Below are 8,875 nucleotides of genomic sequence, written 5' to 3' on the forward strand. Positions count from 1 at the left end.
CATTTGATGTCTTTTACAAAAGCCTGCCACTGACTTTCCTAGCTTTCATCCCTGTGAATGATGAGGAAATGTGCCAAATACCTGCTGATTTATCTGAAATGGGGCGTAAGGCTCATAAACTCAAAAATAAGATAAAAGAGAGCTGACAGTCCAGGCTAAATTCTAAAATCCAATTTTAGATTCTTCCCAGTTGATCTCACAGCATATATGCAAGTGCACATACTTGAATACACACCACACCTCTGCCCATGATCACCTTTAAACAGTCATAAACAAAAATATACACAGATTGACTTCAGTAAACATGCTGTATAGGATGGGAGGACTGGCAGGAGGGAAGTAAAGAGAGAAGATATGTTCTCTAGTACTCCAGCATCTCACAGAGACACTGTGATAGCTCTCTTGTTAGCTTATGTGCTTGCTCTCCCAGTATTTGTCTTCAATATTATCTCATCAGAAGCAGTTGTATCAGTTAGCTATTGCTATGTCACAAACCACCACAAAACCCAATCACTTGAAACAAAAAACATTTGCTATGTATCATGAGTCTACGTGTTGGATAGGCAGTTCTATTTATCTGATCCAGTCTCAGCTAAGCTTGTTTGGGCTCACTCATGAATTTGCTATCAGCTGCAGAACAGAAGTGGACTGACTAGTCTAGGATGGTCTTAGCTGTGGAAACTTGGCCTTCCTCTGTGTGTCTCTCACATTCCTACAGCAAGTTAGCTTAGGGATATCTCATGTTTATGGCAAAGAAACAAGAATGGCAAGCAAGCAAACAGCAATTCACAAGTGCAAGTGTTTCTTAAGATTCTGCTTGCGCCTTGTTTGCTAAGCCCCATTGGTCAAAGCAAGTCACACAGCTGAGCACAGAGAGAAAGCGCCAGTCAGAACATCTTACCAAAAATGGTTGTAGTAAAAACTGGAAAATCAATCCAATTAATTTACCATTCCAGTTGTGCAACACTGTAGACATTTTAAAATATTCATATAATTGTTTGTCACATTATTATTATTATGAGACAGGGTCTTGCTCAGTTTCCCAGGCTGGAGTGAAGCGGCACAGTCATAGTTCACTGTAACCTCAAACACCTAGGCTTAAGTGATCCTCCCACCACAGCCTCTCCAGTAGCTAGGTTGTTTGTCACATTGTTGAATGATCCACAATCTAATTCTTACCCTTGATGGTGTAATTCATTCCTAGCGATAATTTCTTTTAATCCTTTATGTCAGTGTGTCTTCCTGAGACTCCAGTCAGCCTGGATTTGTCTGCAGGCCCAGGAAGGGGGATAGTGCAGTGGCCAGTTTTTAGTATTCCCTTGTGGGTATATGCGTCCTGGCTTGGGGTTAGCCCTGTTTCTTTTCTCCTTTAACTTTATGCCAGGATGCAACTCAGAAGATGTACTCATTGAAGAGACTCTCACTTTTGAGCAGCAGAACTGGGCCTCCTTACTCACAGACTCTCCCAGGCAGCATAGGACTCCCGCTCTTGGGCCTCCAGGTTTTGTATGTGGATGATAGAAAGAATCAGCTCTCACTAGGAGCTTGAGGTATATGTGTATGTAGCAGAGGAGGACTGGGGAACAGTAACTTGAATATAGGACACTGTGCTAAATGTCTAAGAGTGAGATACTGGCTACAATCCACCCTCTTAGCCATTTATCCAACCTACTGCTGTCTAAAAGATATAACCTTGTCATCAAGAATGGATAAAACAAGAAGGAATTAGATTAAATGGTAAAAATTATCTTGCAGTGAAAACTAAACAGCACTTACTGCTAAAATGTATCATATTAGAATAGTGGAGTTCTCTTTTTGAATAGTTTGAGGATCTAGAGACCTAGCCCTCTGTCTAGGTTGAGCTTGCTACAAGGGGTGGTTAGACAAAGGGGAAGTTCTGCTCAGACCTTCTGAATTATGTATGCTGAGAATGACCTTTTTCCATCCCTAGCAGCTTCCACCTCCAGTAGCTGTTCTGCTCACCAACCACTGCTTCTGACCTTTCCTAGACTCAGACAATGCTTGAGTGACTCTCTCTCCTTCTTCCAGAGCACACAGAGGCTCCAGAGTACATGTCCAGCCCTCACACCAACCGGACAGCAGCTGAGAGCCTCACACCCATCAGCTTGCCTGTGGAGCAAGGTCACAAGATATTTCAGTCCTATGAAAAAGCTGTGAACCCCAGCTAAAGGGGAGGAAGTGTTTTGAGAGCCCAGGTACCAAAGCGAGATAGGACTGCAAGGTTTTTTTTGTTTTTTTTTTTTTTTTTGAGACGGAGTCTTGCTCTGTAGCCCAGGCTGGAGTGCAGTGCTGCGATCTTGGCTCACTGCAAGCTCCGCCTCCTGGGTTCACACCATTCTCCTGCCTCAGCCTCCGGAGTAGCTGGGACTACAGGTCCTGGGTTCACACCATTCTCCTGCCTCAGCCTCCGGAGTAGCTGGGACTACAGGCTCCCGCCACCACACCTGGCTAATTTTTTTGTATTTTTAGTAGAGAGGAGGTTTACACCGCGTTAGCCAGGATGGTCTCGATCTCCTGACCTTGTGATCCACTCGTCTCGGCCTCCCAAAGTGCTGGGATTACAGGCGTGAGCCACTGCGCCCGGCTGATTTTTTCTCCTCTTCCTTTAACATTAAGAGCATAAAAAAGGCTGGACGCGGTGGTTCAAGCCTGTAATCCCATCACTTTGGGAGGCCAAGGCGGGCGGATCACGAGGTCAGGAGATCGAGACCATGGTGAAACCTCGTCTCTACTAAAAATACAAAAAATTAGCCAGGTGCAGTGGCGGGCGCCTGTAGTCCCAGCTACTCAGGAGGCTGAGGCAGGAGAATGGCGTGAACCCGGGAGGCGGAGCTTACAGTGAACCGAGATTGCGCCACTGCACTCCAGCCTGGGCGACAGAGCGAGACTCCGTCTCAAAAAAAAAAAAAAAAAAAGAGCATAAAAAAGTTGTCCTATTACTTCAAGAAAACCATTTCCTTTGGAAAATATTAAAATCTTTAACTTATCTTCACTTTAAAAATAAATGCATTTCGAAATACGCTGAGAATCCAAACATATCTTTTTCATCTTCTTACGTCATGGGCATTGGGAAATACTTAACAGCAGATGGAATAGTATTTTTAAATGCCAAAAGAAAATAACCATCAGCCTGGAATTCAATATTAAGTAAAAATATCTTTCAAAAGTGAGGGAGTAATAACAACTGCAGTCAGTAAGCCTCCGTCAATGAGACAGACACCTAGAGAGCCTTCCCTACATTGCCAGCACATTGACTTGGAATGGAGCTAGAAAGGGACAGCTGTGGCATTGCTTCCTGGCACTAAGGAAACCAGGAGGTACTTTCTCACCAGGTTATTATCTCTGAAACTGAGGGCAGCTCTGAAGTCCAAATCCAGAGTGGCCCAGGTTTGGAAGAAGGAAAGAAAGTCTTCAAATGGCTAGGGCCATCTTTCTGTGGAGTGGTGGGCTGGAAGCTAATGATGGCTCCTGAAATGATGATGTTTGAGTTGAGCCAGGACAGCCTTGTGGTAGGGCCACTGTACAGGTGATGGAAACATTTATCAGGAGGCTAGAAAATAAGCTTCTAGTACTCCTTTACCTCAAGGTTCTTGCGTTCTGCTTTTGGCTTCGAAAGATAAGAGGTGGGAGTTGAATGGGAAACTGGCCTGCAGGCGATCTGGTTCCCATGCTCAGCCTTTGCTTTGAAAACCTCAAGTAGAACTAACCAAGTTTCACTCCTACACAGCCTTGAATAAACTCACTCCTTGTCATTCTCCTAGTCTCTTCTTCTCTTGTTCTTTTCAGGCTCCTCTGCTCGGTTCTCCAACTAAATTACCACTCCCTGCCCCTCCCTAAACTTTTCCCAGGCAGAATACCATCCCTGAGAAATAGCTATTCTACCTTTTTCTTCAAGGGTCTGGCCTCTCATTTTTTTCAGAAGCTTTTAAGAAGAGCCCTTTTCCATAAAGTCTTTTTCCTAAGCCAATAAGAACAATAAAAGGTAATAATTTCTCCCTGTTCTTCCCTGTCTAAATGTATCATAATACTCCTCCCTTACTGCTTCATCCCATCAAAACCTACACCATTGACTTGAACAAAATGTAAAAAATTCACTTTGCCTATTTGCATATATATTTCACTTGAGTTATACCAATGTCTGTCCTTTACATGCTGATATTTTAGGACCCTAGAGGCTTTTGGGATCATGTGACCTCAAGAGAAAATTATTCATCAGAACAATCTAGATGAATCTACCCTGGACAGCTTTGGGGGCTGCCACAGTGAGAGAATTTTTTTGTTCTCATGTGAACCCTGCTTATGAATTCATGCACGTAATTGCTGCTGCCATCTACCTGGCACTTTGCTGGTCTTAACTATACAGTCACCTGTTGTCTCAGAGGTAATCAGACTTAGATTAGAAAAAATGGTAACCAAGGCCCATTTGCCCCCGGCAAAAGGCTGGCTGCAGGAGGACTTAAAGAGATTTAACAGGCTCTGTGTTTTATTTCATCATGTATTCTATCTAGTATTTTAATGGGAATTTATGTGGTGTGGATATGGGATGGGGATGGAGGAGGTTATTAAGAGGAGTGATGATGGACGGAAGGAAGTAACTGACTGGCTTCGTCTAAAGATTCGTCTGCTTCCCCATGCTCTGCCCTGCAGAAGATAATAGCCATCTGTTCTGCAAGTCCACTGGGGAATGAGCAAGGCAACATTGGTTAATAATGTGGCAAAGGAGAGTCAGGGTACACAATGAATTTCACAACTGACAAGTTCCTCGGACACTGGGACCATTGACCGAGTGCTCTGAGAGTGGGGTGACATGCCCTTCTCTGGAGGCCATCAGACACATCTGTCTGGCAGGATATAAATGTGGTGCTACCCAGAGGGAGAAGAATGGACAAATGGATGCTGGGTTCCTGCATTCCAGCCTGGAGATGTTTATTTTAAATGTCATTCCTATCCTGAGAAGGAGGTCTAGAAGCTGTTCCACCAAGGTTTTGAAGATGTCTTTCTCTTTTCTCTTAATTCTCCTGAAAAGAGAAAAGTAAAAGAACTTCTCAGGGAAGAAAGTATGATTTCTTTACACACAAGTTCATGTGGCTCCTACCGCAGCTAGTCACAGACACACACACACACACACACACACACACACACACACTGTGGACCTAAAGACATAAACATTTACATTGGAAAGAAACAAGTCATGGCCCTTTCCTCTCACCAAATGTGTGTAGCATGGGGACTTTTTATTTTTCTCTCGACACACTTTAATTATAATCTAATAAAATAAGTCTAAAGAGATTTAAATCAGAATCATAAACTAGAATGACTTGAAAGCATCTTGACAATCGTGGTGGATAAGGAAACTGAGTCACAGAGAAGTAGGATAAACTCAGGGTTACCAGAATGACCCAAGGCAGATGAGAAGGCGTTAAAAATAAATAAAACATGGAGAGGAGTAGAGAACTCTTCAACCCCCTAGGAGGAGGGTTAAAATCCTGCCTTTAAAGCAATAAAAAGGAGAAATTGTTCCAATGGCTGGCAGTGATGTGCAAAAATCTGGAACATAGTTTTCCAAGCAAAGATACAAGTGGGACAGAGAAGGGGTGAGGAAGCAATTGAGTTATATGCCCCTTAAAATTCATAGGTGTCCTCTCCCTGGTCAAAACACGCCCAAGCATCTGTGTTCCTTTAGAAACTCCTTCAATTCATAGACTTGTAGATATTTAAACAGTTCATTTGCATCATATGCACATTTAACTCTAAAGCTGGGGGTTAAAGTAACTGTGCTGGATTTATTGAGCAATGGTACACCGTTCTCCAATGAAGAAACTTTCCGAAGGATTTTCTATGCTAGTTTTACTTTCCACAATTGGGGGATTTTTTTTTTAACTTTAGGAAAGCAAAAGTTTTGTAAGTAAATTTCTGAAACCCTGTGCAAGATGTAACTCTACTCTAATAGCTAACTTCTCCAACTGGACTGATTGCCAAATAGCCAACACCAATCTGTTCAATATGAAATTAAAACAGGACAGTTATTTTGCACTTAAGGAATCTTCTTTGCCAAGCATATTCAAAGGGCTATGTGACAAAATTAGTCATTGCAGACTGGTTTTCTTATTTGTATTAGACAAGAATAATCCCTCTGCCTGATGAGGACATCAACCCATTCTTGGGGGTCGGCTGCAGTACAGACAGCTGTGTTACCTGCATACATCCTAGCGTTCTGTCCATGGCGCCATGGCTGAAGAGTCCAGAGATCCGGCTTCTGGGCCAGAATCAATCATCAACCTTCTGCGTTATTCAGATAAACCCTTTACCCAAGTACGCACTTCTCAGTATCTAACAAAAATTTCAAAGCATTTTGAAAAAAGTCCTAGCTGATGATTGGACACCCTCTATCAGAGTCCTCTTTTATCAAGGTCCATTCAACTTTTGTTTTCGAAGAATCTGGATGATTTCAACTTTGAAAGGCAAAGCAAAACCAGTGGTGGGAGAGGCTTCTGGTTAGGGAATAGACTTTGAAATCAGACCTGCCTTTTATCACTTACTAGCAGTGCAACTATGGGTAAGTTTTTTATACCTACTAAGCACGTTCCTCAAATGTAACTTGGAGTAACTGCATTTTCTCTTCAAAGCTTTAGGGTATGTTTTTACTGAGACCTTCTCTAAAAAGTGCTTGGATAAAGCCTGGCATATTGGAAATGTTCAAAAAAATGCCCAATATTTTCCTGATACTTTATTGATTTTCAAACAGATGAGGTATATCATTTCACATGCCCCCAGCTGTTGATTCTCAATATAGCAATCATCTAAAATATGAATTGGATCATCTAAAATATGAATATGAATCATCTAAAGTATGAATTGGATCATATCGGTCCTTGGCTCAGATCTCTACAGTGATTCTCCATGTCACCCAGAGGAGCCAGACTCTTTACACAGGTTCTTCACCCCATCTCACTCCTTTTACCCCATCCCACACCACCTCCTCTGGTTGAGCGTGGCACAGAAGCCAGATCTCCACACTACATCTCCCACTACCCTTCCCCTGGGGTCCCTGCATTCCAGCCACCCTGACCTTGTTGCCTCAAGTCCTTCTCCTACTGCCTGCAACACTTTCCCCAGGTATCCCCAAGGCCAAGGTCTCCTTGATCTTTTCAGGAATCAATTTAGAAGTTTCATTATCAGCAAGGATATCAACCAGCCCATATAAAGTATTAATAATAAGACCTACCTATCCTAGCACCTTTATCCCTTGCACCCTGCTGTGTCTTTCTCCAAATCACTTATCACCATCGAACATATCTTAACTACTTTGTTTTTAGTATCTCCTCAACTTGAAAATTACTCCATAAGGGTAGGCAGGCCCTTCATTTATTCACTGCAGCATTCCAGCACCTTGAACAATATTCCAGTGTTCTAGGCACTCCGTATCTATTTTTTGAAAGAAGTAATGAATGATTTTTTTTAATAGAAGTGTGGTTCGTCCTTGCCTCAAATCTTATATAGGCTCACGTCTGACTAACTCTGACTTGAAAGCTTCCACCTCACCGCCATCAGCACTGCTGCCCAGCACTTGCAGTCACTCAAAATACTAGAAGCCCAAGAAAAAGGGTGGGAGCATGTATACCTGATCTGGCAGCCATGATAGGGAGAGGAAAATGGTCTTATAGCTGTCACCTAGCCTTACGCTCCTCCATCTCCGTCACCTGTGACTGTCATTATTTGCCTAGTTCACTACACCAGGCTCTTCATTGCCCTACTAAGCCATGTGTCCTTGCTGCAGTCTACACTGGGTGTGGCTTTCTGATTGTTTTCATCATCTTATTCCTCCATCTGAGACAGCTCCTCCCGGGTGCTTGCAGCTTCAGTCCAGGACTTCGAACTGTGTTCATGAACTCCTCTATCTTGTTTCTCTTTCCTGTGCAGAGTCTGCTCCCGCGTGCTACAGCCTCAGTCCTGGTTCAGGCCCCTTCCTGCCTTCGACATATGCTCAGTGCATCCTTGCCTCCATGACTTTGTTCCTTCTGTTCTTCCAGAATATCTTCTCTTTTCCTTCTGCCAATCCAAATCCACTCTAGATCTCAAGGCTGAACTCAAATCACACATCATCCAGAGAGAGTCTGCCCAGCAATTACTTCTTGCTGTATTGATATGTTCTTGCTGTTAACAACTTCTTTACTCAAAGTTACCTACATAGTTCAGCCTGTAGCTAGTCTCTAATTCTATCATACAGTAACAGTAATAACTGAACAACAACTGCCATTTATTCAGCTCTTATTGTGTTCCAAACATATATGTTTCTATTTCAGTATCCATATTAATCTTGCAAGGTAAGAATCATCATCCCCATTTTGTAGTTTAAAAAAACTAAAACTCATATAGGTTAAGTAGCTTGTCCCAAAACATAGTAAATAATAGAGCCAAGATTCAGTTCCAATGTGCCAGACTATGCCGTGCACTCTTTTTTCTCTCTCATATACATGGTAAACTCCCTGGACATTTAGCATAGTATGTGCATTCAGCAGGTACTCAATAAATACTGGCTGGCTGTTTGGGCAACAAGGAGGATACACCTTAATTCAAATGTGCCTTGATGAAGCCTTATCTTGCAGGAATGATGAGTAAGGGAATAAAATGCTTGCCCTGCCCTCTTCTCCCCTTTTCCTCTCTTCAGTGGAGATAATGAGAACTGAACAATGAGCTCAAGGCCTTAAAGAAGGCAGCATGTTCTCCAGGCTCAACGGTGTCCTTTCAAACAGCTAGGCTCTGCACCTACCCTGCTCTCACCATCCCCAGCAGCCAAGCTGCATCACTGCCACCTTAGGTAGCCCTGGCTCACCAAAAGGAGAGCAGGACAGAC

General features: G+C 43.0%; 1 long non-coding RNA gene across 1 annotated transcript; it reads right to left on the reverse strand.

Annotated features, from left to right (window-relative positions):
• Positions 1-4,922: 4,922 nt before the first annotated feature.
• Positions 4,923-8,088, reverse strand: LOC134737414 (uncharacterized). The gene is made up of 2 exons (XR_010122304.1): positions 7,643-8,088; positions 4,923-5,039 (listed from the first exon to the last, which is right to left on the reverse strand). It is a non-coding gene; the product is annotated as an uncharacterized lncRNA (long non-coding RNA).
• Between the last annotated feature and the right edge of the window lie 787 nt (positions 8,089-8,875).

This window comes from Symphalangus syndactylus, chromosome 8, assembly GCF_028878055.3.
Source record: "Symphalangus syndactylus isolate Jambi chromosome 8, NHGRI_mSymSyn1-v2.1_pri, whole genome shotgun sequence".
Lineage (NCBI taxonomy): Eukaryota > Metazoa > Chordata > Mammalia > Primates > Hylobatidae > Symphalangus > Symphalangus syndactylus.